Consider the following 17,987-nt stretch of genomic DNA (forward strand, 5'->3'; position numbering starts at 1 on the left):
AGAAAGGAGAAGTGTTTCTCTTTCATGGAAAGACGCAAGCAGAGATGAATGAATGAAGAGACAAACTGCCATAAATGAAGCATGTTTCTTCGGCTCAGGAAGAAAAACTAGAAGCTGTGGAAATATCCAAAACCCTTACAAGTGCCAGTAAAGTAAAAAACATCTCACAAGCCTTACTTCACACTAAATATGACCCTCCCTTGTGGATAGCTGTTCATTCTTAGAAGATCAGAGCCGCAACGGGCTGTCTGCCACATCCTCTTGTCACCTCTAATTGAAGTGTAAGAAATTAGTTGCCAGATTCTGTGGCACAGATTGAAAAAATATTATCTTGGCTACAGAGAAGCAGCTTTTGTCAAAGACCTGGAAGAATATTTCTTGCTAAGAGTTAACAAGGTAGAAATTTTACTTAAAAGAGCCTGGTTGCAGTTTCTAATCTAATAGAAAAAGCTATAGCATTGATTTTGAGCACAGCAGTTTTTATTACAGTTTGCATCTGATTCTTCAGGGGAAAAAACATAGACAACTGCTGGCTGTATTTTCTTATACTGCTTTGCATATCCCTCACTAAGCATGGTGGGAAGTCAACAAATAATGTATTTGGATTACCCTTCAGGGATCATCCATTTTTCTTCTGCTAGTCGTCATGTGAAAGGCAGGCTCTTGTAGGTCTTCTACCTGCAAACACCCTCTTTCTAAAGGGAGCTCTTGCCAGGCTTCCTCCAGATGAGAGCACACCCCCTAGGGACAATAGGATTCCCTTTCTTCCCTTTCCTTGTCCTTGGCTCTCACTGAATATAATTTAAATTGTTACACAAATCTATTGCAAGCAAGATTTAAAAACAAACAAAAAAAATTTGGTCTAGGATGCAAGTATTAGACTGCAAGCTCAGCCCAGCAAATTTATTTTCTCTAAGATTTGATTTCTTCTCTGTCATTTCATTTTCTTCACCTAACAATTTGCTCAAAAAAACAAGTTTTGTGAACATAGCTGCTCTCAGCATACTGTCCATATTACCTCAGTAAAATAAGTAAATTTGATTTCTGGACATATGTAGTGTTGTGGAAAAGGATCTTCATTTACTGACAAGCCTAGTGGTATAGCTAACAGCATTTCCCAAGTGAGGTGGCCTTGCTTTAAAAAAAAAAAAAAAGAAAAAGAAAAAAAAATCAATATTGACTCTTGACACATTTTCATTTACATCACTGCATGGCTTTCAGACTGGGCACAAATCAATAAGCAGCTTTTAACACTGCTCAACCAGTTTGTTCTATGTAAAAGAAGAGAGATTTGCCTCAAGTGGCTTGTTTTTCCCCTTTGGGCTCCAGGCAGACTCTCTACCATTAACAGTGTGTGATTCTCTGAAATGAAGTTGAGTTTATTTGACTGCTCTTTCTGTGACTGATCAGAGGAGCTTGAACTGTAATATTAATCACACAACATTTTCTTCATCACTACTTACAGTCAATTGACTTTGTACTTAGTGAAAGCGTCTCAGGCAGCCAACTCAATGTACCAGAGGGCAAGAAGTCAATAGGAGGAAGAAAGATTTAGTTTCAAAACACCCAGAACACAGCCTGTGGAGCCACTGACACACACATATTGGGCACTTTATCACAGTGCAGGTGTGGTGCTGTCGCATGTTTTTATTTGCGTGATGAAGGCACCCTCATCACCTTCTGTTCAGCAGACCCCCTCAGCTAACTGCAGCTTTTCCTTCAATCTCAGGGTTACGTGGAAGGTGTAGGGACTAAGTAGTTTGTCCAAATTGCACTGGGTTCAGCAATTATTTAGTTTCAATTTAACTCTCTAGATATTTCACCAGAGAACTGACCCATGAAGTAGGCACCTCCTGCCTCAGATACACTGATGACTGTTACTCAGATGCCAGGCATACTTCATGCTAATAATACTATCCATATGCTTAACAAATACCAATTTGCCTAAGGCACGATTAATGCCATTTTAATAGCCACTTGCTTACAGCAGGCCTTCTAAAACCACATCATCACATATTGATTTTTGGATCTAGAAGGGAGGGAGTACAGATGCCCAGGAGGTACAGCATTATCAGTTTTGTTTCCTAGAGTCTCAGCACAGCACCTCAGAGAATTTTTAGCTCATGAAGCCTTCACAGAAGTTTTCACACCAAAGAAGTGCACACAACATTGAAAACAAGAGCCTGGAGGATTCATTTATTGGATGTGATTCTTTAGAAATGTTCTTTACTAGAAGCAGACTCTGTGTGAAGTCCAACATGCCATAAAATGGGCAATTATGTCTTTTCTATGGCACATTTTAGACATGCATGATCAGAGTCTTCCCACTTGTGTAAAGCATCCTGTTGACTGCCTTCATTGTTTTCATGGGGATTCTCCCTAAATAAAATGGATTCCTCAGTAGTGTGGAACTGATGTAACACCAAGTAAAATGTTGTTTCATCTTCTCTGGGCTTTTCTGGATTAGATTTCTAATTTTCTACACGCATAGATACAAGTAATATCAAAATAATGTATAGTAAATGAGCACATGCTCATATTAAACGTTTGCTATCACTTTATTAAGCAAAAATATTGGTTTCTTTTCTATGACTAAACTAAAGTTTATTCAAGACTGTTTTAAGTGAATAAAATTAGTATCATTTGGATGAAACACACTGAGAATATTTTAGATATATTTTTCTGGTTATTAATTTTTCAAAATTTCCATAGGCTGGTCCATACCAGTATGGAGTAGCTGTCGTCTTAGATGGGAAAATCAATTTTGATTTAAACATCCAAGTTTTCTTGACACTTGTCTCCTACTAGTTTAGAGTTACAGGAAAATATGTGTTTCCCAGAGGAGAAGAGTGCCGTCATAGAATAAAGAAGGAGTTTCAAGGACACTCACAGAGATCAGTCAAAGACAGGACTTTAAATCTGCATTCTTATTCTGTTGGGAGGGGATTCAAATCAAATTCAAATCAAATCAGTAAATGAAAAAGTAAAATTAGCTCTCTATTCAAATCAATCCAAACATTAATCTGGAAATCAGTTCTGTATACTACCAATTTTGCACAATTCTTTAGCCCTCAGTTCCTGATGCAAATACAGCAACCACTTGTTCTCAACTTTATCCCCTGACATTTATGAAATAGTAGGCAAAACTAAATTAATTGCTCAATTAGGAAGCATAAAATTGTATGTCTTGTGGAACGGATCCATTTCATTATGGTTTGTACTCCATGTACTAGTACCAGATACATAAGGCTTGTATCACTACTCACCAAAAAGCCCATTAAATGCCAAGTCCACAGGCATGCTCCAGCTGATCTATGCTGCTCCACCAGTGGCAACTGAGGTAAATTGCCCTGTATGGTGTGATGGGCTGTTGCCCAGAAGTTGCAAATGTAGGCAGTGCACAGCCACAGCAGCCAGCTCCATGGAGCAGCAGGAGGGTGAAGGATGAGGGCAGGACTGCTGGGGAGTCAGCTCTGTCCCTATCAAATGACAAACAGTGGGCACACCAGCAAAGCTGCAGTCAGGCTGACCAGCTGCCCCTACATCCCATCTAAAATTCACTGGCTACTTAGCTGCAAAATGTGAGCAGTACCTTCATCCCCAAACTTGTAGCAGATATAAAATTTCACACCCACCATAAGAATACTTGCAGCTCCTGATTTATTTTGTAGATTTCTGATACTATGTACTTTCAAAATTTATTCTGAACACCTACTACACCAAGTAAAAATGGACACTATATAGCAGTTGATATAATAATAAGAAAATCTGAGGTCTAAGACAAAATGTCACTTGAATAAACTTAAATCTGATTTTTCTGTCAATTAAATAGGCTCATCCTAATTGCTGAGACTACCACTGAAGGTCTTTCCCCAGGATAGAGGACTTCACCTTTCCCCATTGTTTAGGGGCACAGGTAGAAGAGAAATGGAGTTGAAGCATCATGTCTGAGTTCATCCATCAGCCCAATGACCAAGAGATCACATGAGGCAACCATGCCTCATTTTCACTAGATCTGTGAGAAAATCCATAACTCTGGAGCTGAAAAGTCACTGGGGAGAGCTGAGGAAAGTGATGGATACATGAAGCTGGGTGTAGAGGATAGAGAGAAACTACACTTGCTTTAGAGAATTTTGCATATCTGTTGGATTAAGCACAGCATGACAGACTGTGTTTCAGCTGTGACTGTTCCAGTTTAGTGGTATAGTCTAACAGAGATAATGCTAGGCAGGATTTCAGTGGCTTTGGGGTGAAAATAAATTGTCCTAAACCTCCTGTAACAGAGCCTAGCACTCCCTCCCAGAGACCACACTACTGAAGTGCAGCATACGTTTAAGTGGACAGTCAGAGTTCAAACATATGCAATCACGCTGCTATTTCACAAAGGACTCCATTTGGAATGAAAAAGAACATGAGTATAAGGCCATGGGAATTTTTCACCATCTGTGATAATAACTCAGAAAAAGCTTGGCATGCAATCTGCAAAAGATAATTCTCTTTTGGGGATGCGATTCTAGGATTTACTTCCAGGATTCAAGTATTAAATTTTTTTAACACCTTATGATCATTCATAAAGGCAAATGATTTCTATGCATGACATAACTCTTTGAATGAATTGCTAATTGGTGTAAAACATTTGGCACAATGTATTTGGTCCAATATTTTCAAAAGACCAGACCCAGTACCATGCTTAGACTGGTTTACAATATGATACTCCACTATAGGTTGTCCTGTTTTTTCATATGATGTTTTCTGGAATCCGAGAGTAAAGGCTGAAGTGACACCAAAAAAAATCATCAAGTGGTTTTCTGAGTATATTTTTTTAAACCTGTTTACAAACAGAAAAGTTTTGTAACTGTAAAGCAACAAATCTCTGCAGGCGTACAGGAATTAGGATTTCCCAAAATTACATTGTTAAAAATCCCAGAAACTATCATTAGGAACAGGGATATTACCAGACTAAGCCAAACTGACAGCTTGCATACATAGTGGTTGTCTGTCTATATTCTGGGTAGAACTGTGCTCTGGGCAGGTTGGAAAGTTCAGCACTAGTTTGGACCGGTATCCAAAGTGCCCAATAAATAATATGTCCTTTCATAAGGCGTGCCTGACCCAGTGATAACTCTGCTGCCTGCGGGCACACAGCGTCAGGCCCCTTTTCTCAGGACAATTCTCTGCCCCTGTACCGAGAGAATCTGAGCCAGTTTTTCCTAGCAATTTCCATCGGAGACCAAAATCTGCCAGCCCTTCTCCCTACTTCTTCCTCTCCCTGAAATGAATGGCACGAAATTATTATGAAACAACATGGTGAAATATGATCAAAATGTTCATTAGTTGATGAACTTGCTTAATGGGGAAATTAGTTCCTGACCCTCTCAGCCTGTGATTGGGTTGTGCTCAGGATATAGTACTTTTCTGCTTTCATTATTTAAGAATCTGGTGTCAAATTTAATCCTATTCAGTTTGTGTCCTCAATCATTTCTTTTGACAGCAAGATCCATTGCTAATCATTTATTCCTGAGTTGGCTGGGGCTTGCAACACACTGGTTATTAATCAGATTGGCTTTTGTATTCATTAGTTGTGAAATGCACTGAAAAAGCATTCCCCTTCCTCAACCAGACTCATTCCAGCACAAATGTGGATGTGGATTGAAATGAAACCCCCACAGAGCTGAGAAATTCTGGCCTCAGCAGGAACATCAGAGAACCCAGGGCAAAATCCTGCTCATGACTCATTCTCTGCTTTGGCTTTTTCTGAAGTCCAGAATTGCAACAGTTCTGATCCTGAGACCATAGAATGCAAGGGCGATCAAGCTACAGCCAGAAGAAAAGTATTTGGGGAACATCCTCTTTTTCACTCATTACCGTCATTAAACAAATCTCATCAAATTTTTGTGTTATATTGGAGTTAGAAACTGCAACACTTTGTGTGAATCCACGGCAACATTGGACATTTGACAGTTTTGTTGGTCTGGGTGTCCAGTTTTCATCACTGGTGTCTGCCACTTGTTTGTCCCCAGCCAGGCTGGCACAGCACCAGTGTGCCAGTGCCTGCTATTTATATTTATAATCCTGGTCCAGGCACACAATAGCAAGCAGGGCTACGTGAGTGTTACAGGCAGGGACATAAAGAGGTAAGGACATCTATAGGTACCAATGAATGTTGCACATCCTGTGTCTGCTGTGATATCCAAGTCCTTTGATCTCAAGTAAAACTTACAAAGCAAAATAAGGATAACAAACATCCCAGCATACATACCCAGTGATGTAAACATCTATAAGGGAAACATATTGGGGTAATATTTAAACCTACTTTTATGCAGAAAGTGTTTTTAAAAGACACAATTAACTGAATTCTGTATTGGTTTGCAACAATTAAAAGTCTAATGCTGATGAACAAGTCTCTGTAGTATAGTGATAAAATTGCAATGGCATCTTTTCAGAGTCCTGGAACTAATATCAATAGCTTTATTTCTTTTATGCTTCTCAGGAGTACGAGATTAAGAGGACAATTTTCCTACCACAAAGCATACTAAGAGTTACTGAGCACAATGTTGCATCTTTATGCTGCTAAAAAACCATTTTAAATAGCCCACTGGAGATAAAATTTAAGGGAGATGGATTTTCCACTAAAAGGTGCATATGCTTGCTTGTTTTACATAAGCATTTCTCCCAGGGCATGATCATAGCAGTCGCACACACGGCCATGTATCACTGGAGACACAATTTCTTCATGCTAAAGACTGATATCCCACCATGTGGTAACACTACAAGGCAGAATGCACATGGAGCCAAGAGGTGTTATAGCCATGAAGTGTCATTGTCATTGCAGGATCAAACACAGCATTGGGACTGCTAAATTAAGAAGTCCGTAGCTTGCTCTATAGCCTACTCTCTCATCTTTAGAGAAGTTTGCAACCTGAAGGCTAAATACCTTTTAAATCAGCTGTTTTACTTACAACTTCCTGAACAGTGGTGGAACATTGGCTTAAGGAATTCTAGGTGTCATGAACCCAAATGCACATCAGGGAAAATGCTCTCTGTTACTGAACAACAACAGGACAGTGTTTTATCCTCTGTCCTGGAACTGTCTTACCAGTGTGGTGCAGCCCTTGGCACCTGTGATCCTGAGAAAGGATATAAAATGAGAGGATATAGTAACCTTGGACCTATACTGAGATCAGTTTACCCAGGGCATGGGAAGGGTGGAAGTAAGAAAAAGAAATGGACTTTCCATCAAAATCTTTACTCATTTCTTGCCTGGAGAAGTTACATAATGATTACCAGGTACTACAACACTTTTATCACTTTTTGCAATTGATTTAGTGAAAGATTCATATTGTGTTGCCCGACACTAACTTACACAGATGGTTACTTGTTTTATGAGCATCAGGTATTTATATTCATTATATAAGCATAAACATACATTAAAAAGATCCTTTTGAAAAAAAAAAAAAAAACAAGGTTATGATTTTGTAGTACTACTGCAAAACCAAAATAAAATTTCTCCTGTGTTTAGCAGGTCTAGGAAAAAACTTGTTGAGGACCATCAAATATATTCCTATAAGAAAGCCAAGGATAAATTTAATTCAATTGAGTCATACTCTAGGAGGGAAAGATTAAAGTGATGTTTTATCTTGTGTTTTTTCCATGCAGGCTTTCTGCTAACAATCACTTTTTGATGAAGCGTCCAATTTAGTTTCAAAAATCTTTAATCAGATTTGCCCAGCTGTTCCAGAGGAAGGTGCATTTGTGTAAGACTTACCTGTTGTTTTTCAGTTCTTGCTGCTGTCTCTATCCAGAGAAGGATAAATTTAAAAAGCAAGATGCATGTAAAACACTTGTTTTATAGGTATACCCTAATTCTTGTACAATTTCTTCTGTATCTGTCATTGTCACTGTTCATGCAGATACTGATCATTTCAGGCAAATATTTTTTGTTCTCATCAATATTATGATTAGCTATTTACAGAGTTGTGTGAATGTAGCCTTGTTGTAGAAAATATAGAATCAAGGAATCACAGAGTTATTGAACAATTTATGCTGGAAGAGACTTAAGATTGTGGAGTCCAGCTGTCAGTGCAGCACTGCCAAATCCACCACTAAGCCATGTCCCTAAGTGCCATCTCTACACATCTTTCAGATACTGACTCTGCCAGTTCTCTGGGAAGCCTGTTCCAATGTTTGACAGTGCTTTCCACAAAGGCTTTCTCCAAATTTCCAGTCTAAACATCCCCTGGCACAACTTAAGGTCATTTTCTCTTGTCTGTAGAATAAGTGAGGGATCATTCCCTCCACATTGACAGTAAACCTTGCAAAACTGATCTTATCATGCTGAAGTTACCAGACTACCAGAGATGTGTAGAAGGGACTGGGGGCTGTGGGGCTGCTACAGAGGCTGCTGAGTGAAGGCTGGTTGCATGGGTGCCCAGAAGTGCTCCAGCTTCAGGGCCAGGGCACTGCCAGCACTGCCATAGCAGGAATCCCCCTTTTTCCCAAGCAGAGTGTGGATACTGGAGATAGCAAAAGCAGCTCCACCAGCAGCACTCTGTGTTCTCTACTTTCCTATATTGTTTTTCCCCTGGTGCACAAGGGTGCTCCTTTATTTTACCTGTCACAAGGACAACTCCTCCAAGCAGGTTTACTATGCTATTTTTCTAGAAGAGTGCCTGCAATTTCTGTTTTCCCACCAAGTTAATGAAACTAGGGTCATAATTTAGAAATTTGCTCTGAAGAAATCAGGTTTCTACTGTCCTTTCTTTAAAGTGCTTTCACTCTCCATGAGAGCAAATGACCCCTCATCCTGCTATTGCTAGAAACTCCGTGAATCCCATGCTTGCATTGCAGCCCACCTTAAAGGAAACTGAAATACACAAGCCGAATGTAGCCCATAGCTGTATTTTTGGAAGACAGCCATTTTCTAAGGAAAATGTTTTGATAAATTAGTATGTGGTGGGAGGGTGATATTAGGATTTTGTAATGCATCAAATTCCCAGATTTTTCTCTGTGAAAAGTAGGGAGGTAACAAAGAACATAATATATGTACATATATACACATGTATATGAAGAAAGGTGTGTATATATTTTAAAAATATTTGCCTGAAAAATAATATCTGCTTCTATTGAATTCTGGAGATAACTTATATTATTTACTATCAAGATTTGTTTCAAAAGTATAAGTCAATGTGGACATATAATTTTTAGCAGGTAGCAGTACTTAGGAACATAAGAAAACCCTATATTTGGGTTTATGTGAAAATTTCTGCAGAATTCCTGCTCAAATTAAGCCATTCATATATATATATATATATAAAATTAGAAAATGAAGTCACAGAGTTAGCTTCTGCTAACACAATTAAAAGGTGTTTTTTATTCTACCCTCCCCCAATAATTGTTTTGCCTTGTACTTCCTGATACAACATGTGCTTACACTAATTGAATATCTAAATCACTGTAAAAAATTTACATGCTGTAGACTCTACCTTCCAAAAATGCCAAATGTCACCATGTGAAATGATAATTGATGTGCAGACAAGAGAGAAAAGAGGTGTTTTAATTACAGGACAAGGAAATCTTGTTCTGATCTGGTAGAACTGTGACCATTTGTGTGGAGCAGAGTATTTGGATAAAACATAGAAAGGAAATAAGGTTCTTCTCTCAAAAAATTAGCATAAAAATAGTCTTAAAGTTTCAGTGCCATTTGAATTACATCTGCTGGCCATACAAGCATAACATTTCTGTTTGTCTCATTAAGAGCTGATTTTTCTTTCTTTATCCCACCTTCATCTTTTTACAGTGCATATTCAGTGACTAATTTATTTTATAAATCCTAATTTTTCTAGATCCATGTGATTAAAGAGGAGAAACAGAATGAAAAAACCCCACCCTACTCAATGCAGCAGCAGCCAATTCACCAGCTTTAATGACCATGGAGAACAGCTTGAAACCAATATTGATGTGTTGTCCAAAAGATAAGCTCAAATCTGATAGAAAGCCAATTTTTTTCAAATACTTTTTAGCAAATCATGGGTTTTGTGACCTAACTAGATATTATGGCTGACCATGCTGAGTCCAAGGGAATCCAGCATCAGAAGGCTGCTGAAGGTGGTGATTTAAATCTTCTTCCTTGGTGCTGGTGCCCAAGGTTACCTCTCTAGTGTATGTCTGAGAGACTCCAGGATGGAGGATAGAGCAGATCATTGGAAGGCATCCCACAAAATATAAACCTGCAGAGCACTGGGGTCATGACAATGCTGAGCAACATCACTTTAGCCTTCATATAACATCAGCCAGCTTAATGTCCTGGGGTTGTTGTTACATCTTTTGAGTATGAATCAGGGAAATATAAGTTCTTTCTTAGTTTTCTGCTGCCAGATCTGCAGTCTTAAGAAAATAAATTGGTAACAGCACCTGACATCATCAGCTTGTTAATGGAAGTTCTATCCTCTGGCACTTCTGGTATTATCTTTGACCATTATATACTCTGGCTGAAAAAAAAAAAAAGTACAGAGCAGGATAAAATAAGATAAAAAGGGGAATAACAGAATAAGATGGACATTAGCAGAGAAGGATGGTCACTGAATTTAGGATACTTCATTAGGACTCAGAATGCCCTTTCACCTAATAACTATTTGCAGACAGCAAAGTGTTTAAGAATATCTGTGCCCCAGCTCCATGTCTTAAAATATATTCTTTCTTCATTTCATCTAATTAGATTCAATCGGTTCAAGTTAGGGGCTTTCTCTAGCTATGTACAATGTTTAACATGAAAAGTTGTGTTGTACTGAGTGCATTGGCTACCTATGCTCTAGTAAATTAAATAATGACATCTACATCTTTAATAATATTATCTTCATAGAATCACTAGGTTGGAAGAGACCTTCAAGATCACCAAGTCTAATCCAGCCCTAACAACTGAACTTAACAATGGCACCAAGTGCCACATCCAATCTTTTTTAAGCACATCCAGGGATGGTGACTCCACCACCTCCTGGGCAGACAATTCTAGCACTTTATCACTCTTTCTGTAAAAAAACTTTTTCCTAATATCCAACCTATATTTCCCTTGGTGCAGCTTGAGACTGTCCTCTGGTTCTGTCAGTTGCTGCCTGGAGAAAGACATCAATCCTGACCTGGTTACAGTCACCTTTCAGGCAGCTGTAGAGAGTGATCAGGTCACCTCTGAGTCTCCTTTTCTCCAGGCTAAACAACCCCAGCTCCCTCAGTCACTCCCTCATAGGGCCTGTGTTCTTCTAATAGTGGTCACATGTGCAGACTTTATTTTAGCCTTTAAGTAATGTTTAACATAAAACTATATTGTCCCAATCTACAGAAATCATATATAAGATGAAGGAAGTATTCTTATAAGGCTGTATAGTATACTTATATTTTTACGATACTATATTGTTCACTATTGCTATACTTTTGTTACATGTTTGTTATAATTTTTGGTATATAACTACATATTATATATATATATATGTATGTATGTATGTATGTAATTGTATATTAAATTAAGAATATGAAACAATAGGCCTTATACATAACCTCTTTTTTCTGTCTCAAGATGCAAAATTAGCTGTTTAGCCCTTATGTTTTTAAGATTTAAAAGACAGTGCCAGTTAATCTCACTCCAGACTCTAAGACAGAATAGTTAGCTGCAAGTTATAACTTCTACATATGGTACTTTCATATGTATGATTTCATTGGAATTGTGTTTTACTGTTAAATATTTATTAATCTAGTGAAAAAAATTCTGTCAATAAGATAGTTCTGGACATAAAAGGAATATGTTTCTCTTTTTTGTTATATAAGTTTTTGGCTTAGACACAATTATAAGAAGTCTCTCTCTCTCTCTGATATAAACAAACCCAGAGCAGTTTCAAGGAAAATATTGTTAAGAACTCCACATCGTACTTTGTGCAGTCATTTGGGGAAAGAATTGAAGTGATTTCTGCTCCCTAAAAGCAGCTTCCTGTATTTCTATCTACTTCTGGAAAAGACTGTGTAGTGGTATGGATTTGATTAGCTCATATCTTTTCTTTTGAGTCAGAGACAGGGGAAATAATGAATGACTAATCACTTCAGGTTACTAGTTTTTACACTGAGGCTATTACAAAGCCAATTTAAGAAGTCATACAGAAAGCTATAGATATGTGATTAGGTTATAATGCTAATGCAGGGAATTGTGTATAGATAATTATTCTGCAGTACAGATAATTCCAACAAAGACTAATCAGATGTATCAAACACCTAACGATCACAATTTTGTCTGAATTCCTTAAATCTTCATTTTAAAAGCTGCAATTATATTGTGCCTTTTTAAAAAAATATGCTGGGCTCTTTCCTTCCTTGCCTTGCACAACATTGACATGCAGTTTTCACAGAAGCTTAGTTCCCACTACATTCCTACATTCATCACAGCTGGGGTGTAATTCAAATCAGCTTTGGACCTTCTTTAAATTCCACCAGCTGGCAACAGTTTTCTAGGGACTAACCCAGGCAGCAGAGGCAGCAGAGCACAGGCTAGAGCTCAGGCACTGAAGGGGGTCACACCTCTGCATCCAGGGCTGCTCACTGAGAGGCCAGCAGTAATAACACACTTGCAACAGCCTAGGTGCAAAAGGAAAAAGGACAGACTGTATATCAAGATAGTGCTGTGCTACTCTTTTTGTCTGATTTCTAGGAATGGAGAGAGGGCTGGAACAAATTTGTTTATACTGTTATTATCAAATATGTCTCCTATATTATGGAGCCATATTTTTAAATGCAGAAGACAAGCGCTTGTCATGTGTGCCTCCTCCTGACCTCCTGCACTGTATCTCCTTCTCTCCTCCCTTGTCACCTTTCTCTTCTGAGTCCTCTCGTCTGCAGCTGTGTTCAGAATAGGTCCTGCATCTCCCTGCCGGCAACTAATATCTTATCCAAAAACATATGACTCAGTATGATGTCTCTTTCTCTTTTCCATTATTTATACTGTGTGCCCTACACAAAGTCGTGCTACTCAGTTCTGAAAACCTCAGTGCAATTCAATTCACATCAAATCAGCCAGTTTGTCAGCTTCTCCATCACCTAAAAGCTCTATATTCACTGACTGACCTCCCTGAGCATATCTGCTACCTTCCTGCCTTCTGTCACATAAAAAACCCCAACACTGCTGCCATGGTGCTTTCAAGGAATTGACTGATTTGATATATAAATTGTCTGTTGTTTTCCCTTTCTTCAGTGTCTGCTGACTTTTTAGCTGTTTCTTCTTAACATGCTTGTTCCTCAGGGCAGAAAAACTGCTCAGAAAGAATTTAGCATGCATGGTGAAGTGTTTAAGTCATGACTACTACATTGTGTGGCTATGCAAAACCAACATTTATAGTTCCTGTTTTATTTCAAAATGTGTTTTTAGATCAGTCCTTGAAAAGTTTCAAATAATATTTTCCCAACAAATAATGCTCTGTGAAAAATCTTTCAAATAAAACCTTTTAAGAACTGCTTGTTAGGATCTATTAATCAGCAGACATGTCCTATATAAAGACAATTTTAAAGGTTTAGCACCAGCCAAGCCCCTGTGAGCTCTACAAGGCTACCACATTCTGCTTCTTCAAATGTCCTACTGGAAATCCTTTTCTGGCTGAGCATGAGCTGTAGTCTGAATGGTTTCTGAGGGTGACATGAGTTGTAGCATCAAGTACAGTAACAACTTAATAAACACATAGAAAATCACAGTCTTCTATTATTCTGAGGTCATCTAAAAAGATAAATACAATTAAGCCTTGATTTGACCTGTTTCATGGACTTTATCTTTCAGTAATTTTTAAAATCTTAATTAGTATTTAGCATTTATGCAAGGCTGTGTGATATATGAGTGCAACAGAGTCCTCAGCTGAAGGACAAGTATTTTAGTGAATGCGAGACCTGACCCAAAGGCTATTTGCAGCAGTTTGTCATTTAGTACAGGGAAGGTTAGGTAGGTTACAGTGATATATGATCTCTCATGCTCTGGACCTAACAGCACAGTTGAGCTGCTCCTGTGACTTTCATTAACTCTGTGCAGCTCTTTTCATATACAGAGTAAACTGAAGATGTGACAGCCCTTCTCCTTGTGTGTGAAAGAAAAAGGAATACTTCTGGTAAGTTTGGTCAGTCCATTAAAACTCTGTGCTCAGTCCATGTAAGCCTGAATGCAAATTTCTGCTGAGTTTATTTTGCACTCATTCATACACCAAGAGGGAGAGAGGGGAAATCTTGGCAAGTGTTCCACATGGAGCACTGCCAACATGCTGCATTAAACAGTCACCCAGTGCAGGAGCAGCCCAGGGAATGCCAGGGAAAAACAGCACCTGCAAGTGTTCTGCAAAAGTCATGGGGCTATGGAAGGGGTGAAGAAAGGATGTAAATGGACAAAATATGATGAAAAACTGCTAGCAGCCACAGGCATGCAAGACATACGGACAAGGTATTCTGCTTAAGGGGACAAATTCTTCTCTTCCTTTCATGTATACATAAGAAGTAGAGCTGTTAAAATTTCAAGGAGTGAGAAATGGACATTTTTTTCTAAACAAACAGTATTTTGAAAAATGCGGTTTGTTTAGCATTGTTTCACATTGTTGCCATTTTCCCCCTCAATATTTTCCATTGGAAGACTGACCAAAAAAACACAGAAAAGCTGAAAGACAATTATTTTTCTCTAGCCAGCTGGACAGGTACCAGCAAAACCAAATAAACAATCATATCAAGAGGCAGTTCATAATGTAGTTTGTAATCACATTTTCATCAATAATGCTCCTGGTTTATATTGAAAATCTTTTCAGTTGAAAAATTTCCAGCAAACTCTAAATATAATGTTGAGTGCCAGATTTTCCCTGTAGGCTGGTGAATTATTCTGTGGAACTCAAGTTGCCTTGCATAAAACTAAGCTGGATGTCTGTTGTGTGTTACTATATCATCTTGGGGGTTAATATATGAAATTCCTCATTAGTGGCAGGCCTTTTAAAAATTCTTCTGGTGTATGGCAACAAGAGAAATAAATGTTCAGGTATGAATATGAGCAAAAAAGGAAGCAAATGCATAGTAATCTTTAATGGCAATTTTATAATTCCTCCTCACCCCCAGCTCCCCATGTAACAGCTGAAGAGGGAGCCCAGTTTTCAGGAAAAAGTAAACTCAGTCCCAAAGGCAGAAAAATTCTAAGAGCTATAAATTAAGAAAATCATCAACTGGTTTACAAAAAGTCAAGGAATGTGCAAACACTTGTGTGCTTTCCATTCAGTCCATAGCGGGAACGGGTGCCCCTATCTGACCCTTGCCTAGCGAATATCCCCTTCCACAGCAGGGTTGGGAGGAATTAAGGAGGAAATCCATAAGACTTCTCCCATCCACACCATAACATCCTCACCAAGGCAAGACTGAGAGTAGCATGCTGGTAACAAAGTGAGAGATCCCTTTCTCTCCTACATTTACACGCAGGCAGCTGATACCATCTGATATTAGCACTGATTTGGATCTGACAGTGAAGCTCTGGGTGACATCCACAGGACAGCATTGATTGTTTAACCCAAGCAAGTCATGTCAGTGAGAGCATGAGTCAGGCATAATGTGGAGGGGCACATGCCAGCTTTCAGCCTCTTCCTGCTGCATGGCATCAATTTGCTTATGGAGCTGGGTTTAGAATCCCTTTATACCCGGGTAACCGTTTTCTATAGTGATTTTACTTAAGTGACTGAAATAAGCTGCTCTTGCTTCTTATTCCTGTAAGGATGATTGTCACTAGTCATGTGTGACCTTGCAGCATGCAATCCCTCCTTGGCTCTAAGATGCTGACTCAGTGCCAAGTACAGGATGAGTCAAATGCATTATTGCAGTTGCCTTAACTTCTGTAGCTTTGGAAAGCAGCTATTCCACAGCGCCTTCCACCCCCTCACAGCAGACATCTGCATTTCTTCTATATATAGATCAGAAAAAAAGCCTTAGAAGGAAGAAAGAGCACTGGCATAGTGAGCAGCTGGAGGAACTCATGCTGGGAAGCTCCCCTTTACATCACTGGCTACTCCCAATCTCTGCAGGGAGTCCATGGCTGCACTTCTCTGATGTCAGGGGATTGCAGCAGCTCTCATTGCACCTCTGTTTTACCAAGACATTGACACTTGTGGCCAGCAGTGTGGCCTGAGGGGTAGGTACTGCCTTTCACTTGTCTTGCATCAAGATAAAATTTTTATGCATCTTTATTTTTTTTTTTTTTAATTTTAAAAATTTTTAACCCTGAGGTTGAAGTACATTAGGCAGCATGATTTCTAGACTCCTTCCCTGGCTCTGGTAATTCTGTAATTGTTACTTGGGGTACACAATGCCCTGCTTATAAAGGGAGGAAATATTTTTTTTCATTCACACAAAGCAGGCCTATAAAGCCTAGCTCCTACAAAGACTCTAGCATGGGACTTTCCATGAAAAAAATTCCCTGTATAGTGGACCAGAATCTCAGACAAGAAACAGCACTGGGCAGAGCAACCTGTAGCTGTGGATATCTGCATCATTTCATGTAATGTGCCACTCATCATGGTCAGGTGCAGCAGTGAAGTGTGGGAGTCCTCCCACAGAATGCTGTAGTGCTGCAAGACCAAGGGAACTTCTTCCACTTCCACAACATTCTTCTGGGGGGTCCAAGATTCTTTGTTAACAGAAAAGAAATAACAGTCATGGAAATCTGGACTATAACTGTGATGTTTCTTATTAGAATCCTTGCAAAAAGAGGTTTAAAGGACTGCTTTACCAGTCTACCTAAGGAAGATTAAAAAGATAACACTTGATAGACAAGGCACTCATTTAAGAATGCTACCAGTAAACCAAACCAGTGAAAACCACATTTGAAGTCTCTGAAAATTAAAATGTCTATGGTGTACTGCACCAGTTCTCCACATTGCTTTTTAAATTCAAAAATTTTCTGAATTTCCCTTACCGATTTGTGACATTTTTACTGTTTTCATGATATATTTGTTATTTCTAACCTAAATCTTCAAGACAGTTTGCTGAGAAAATTCTAGCACACAGAACTGCTTCATGAAATTAGAATGGCCGTCAGGAGCTAACAAATCTACAAAGCTTTAAATAATATATGAAACTCTGTTTCAAACTGCCTTTTACAGTGGAGTGATAAGACAGATCATTTTGGGGATTTAAGCCTCTAAATATTTTTCACAATTTCAGCTTATGGAAAACAAACAAATCTAAAATATGTCATCGGAGGGGTTTTTTGTTCACCAAAAGAAAGTTATTTGCTGTTTGCCAGAACAGCAATTACCTTATCTTCAGTTACTTACTGTGGGAAAAAAATCATAGAAATTAATCCAGAAAATTTTATTGGCACAAAATGTCACACCTGTGTGTCACCTGTGTGACATTTCTCTTGACACCCAAGAGTGAAGCCTGGTGTCTCAGTCCTGTGCAGCATCACACAGAGCTGCAGAGCACCACCCCAGATGTCACCTGGGAGGTGAGCTGCAGGTGGCTGTGCTGCGTGCTGTGGAAGGGGATGAGGTGCTGGTGCTCCAGCACGGACCAGGGATGTCTTCTGAGGAAACACACTGCCCAGCTCAGGACAAGGGACCTGGTCTATTGCCCACCTGCCTGTTGGTGTAGGTTTTCACAGTAAGTGGCTCAAGGTGATGTTGGGGATAAGAGGCTGGATTGTTTTGTCATTTTTGTTTTGGGAACTGGAGCACTGTGCAGAAGGATCCAAAGGACTGGAAGCAGCCCTTAGCAGCTGGGACAACTGATGGTGAGGGTAAAGCTACCTCAAACTGCACAGCCAGCCTGTTGCCAAATGTGCTGACAAAGGAGTTTTCAGCTTTCCCTAACAGATGTTTTCCAGGGTGCCAACCCTGAGACAAACATTTTATCTCCAGGGAACCAGACCTCGAGGTCCATAGGGTTTTCTCTCTTTGGTCCTATCTCTGCCTGGCCATCTTGTTTGTTAATGTTCACTTGTAGGGGCTGAGAGT

The 17,987-nt window shown here is 39.1% G+C and overlaps 1 protein-coding gene across 11 annotated transcripts in view; it reads right to left on the reverse strand.

Moving 5' to 3' along the window:
• HS3ST5 (heparan sulfate-glucosamine 3-sulfotransferase 5) overlaps positions 1-17,987 on the reverse strand; it is a 192,542-nt gene that overhangs the window by 28,712 nt on the left and 145,843 nt on the right. Inside the window, exon 1 of one of the 11 annotated variants that reach the window (XM_085575052.1) lies at positions 3,267-3,495. The exons of 9 other annotated variants lie outside the window; for them this stretch is intronic. The gene's annotated coding sequence lies outside the window, so the exon portion shown is untranslated. Of the gene's footprint in view, positions 1-3,266; positions 3,496-17,987 lie in introns of those variants that run through there. One more of the 11 variants, XM_021555517.4, reaches the window with a different exon arrangement.

Source organism: Lonchura striata, chromosome 3 (genome assembly GCF_050655825.1).
Source record: "Lonchura striata isolate lonStrDom1 chromosome 3, ASM5065582v1, whole genome shotgun sequence".
In the NCBI taxonomy this organism is placed as follows: Eukaryota; Metazoa; Chordata; class Aves; order Passeriformes; family Estrildidae; genus Lonchura; species Lonchura striata.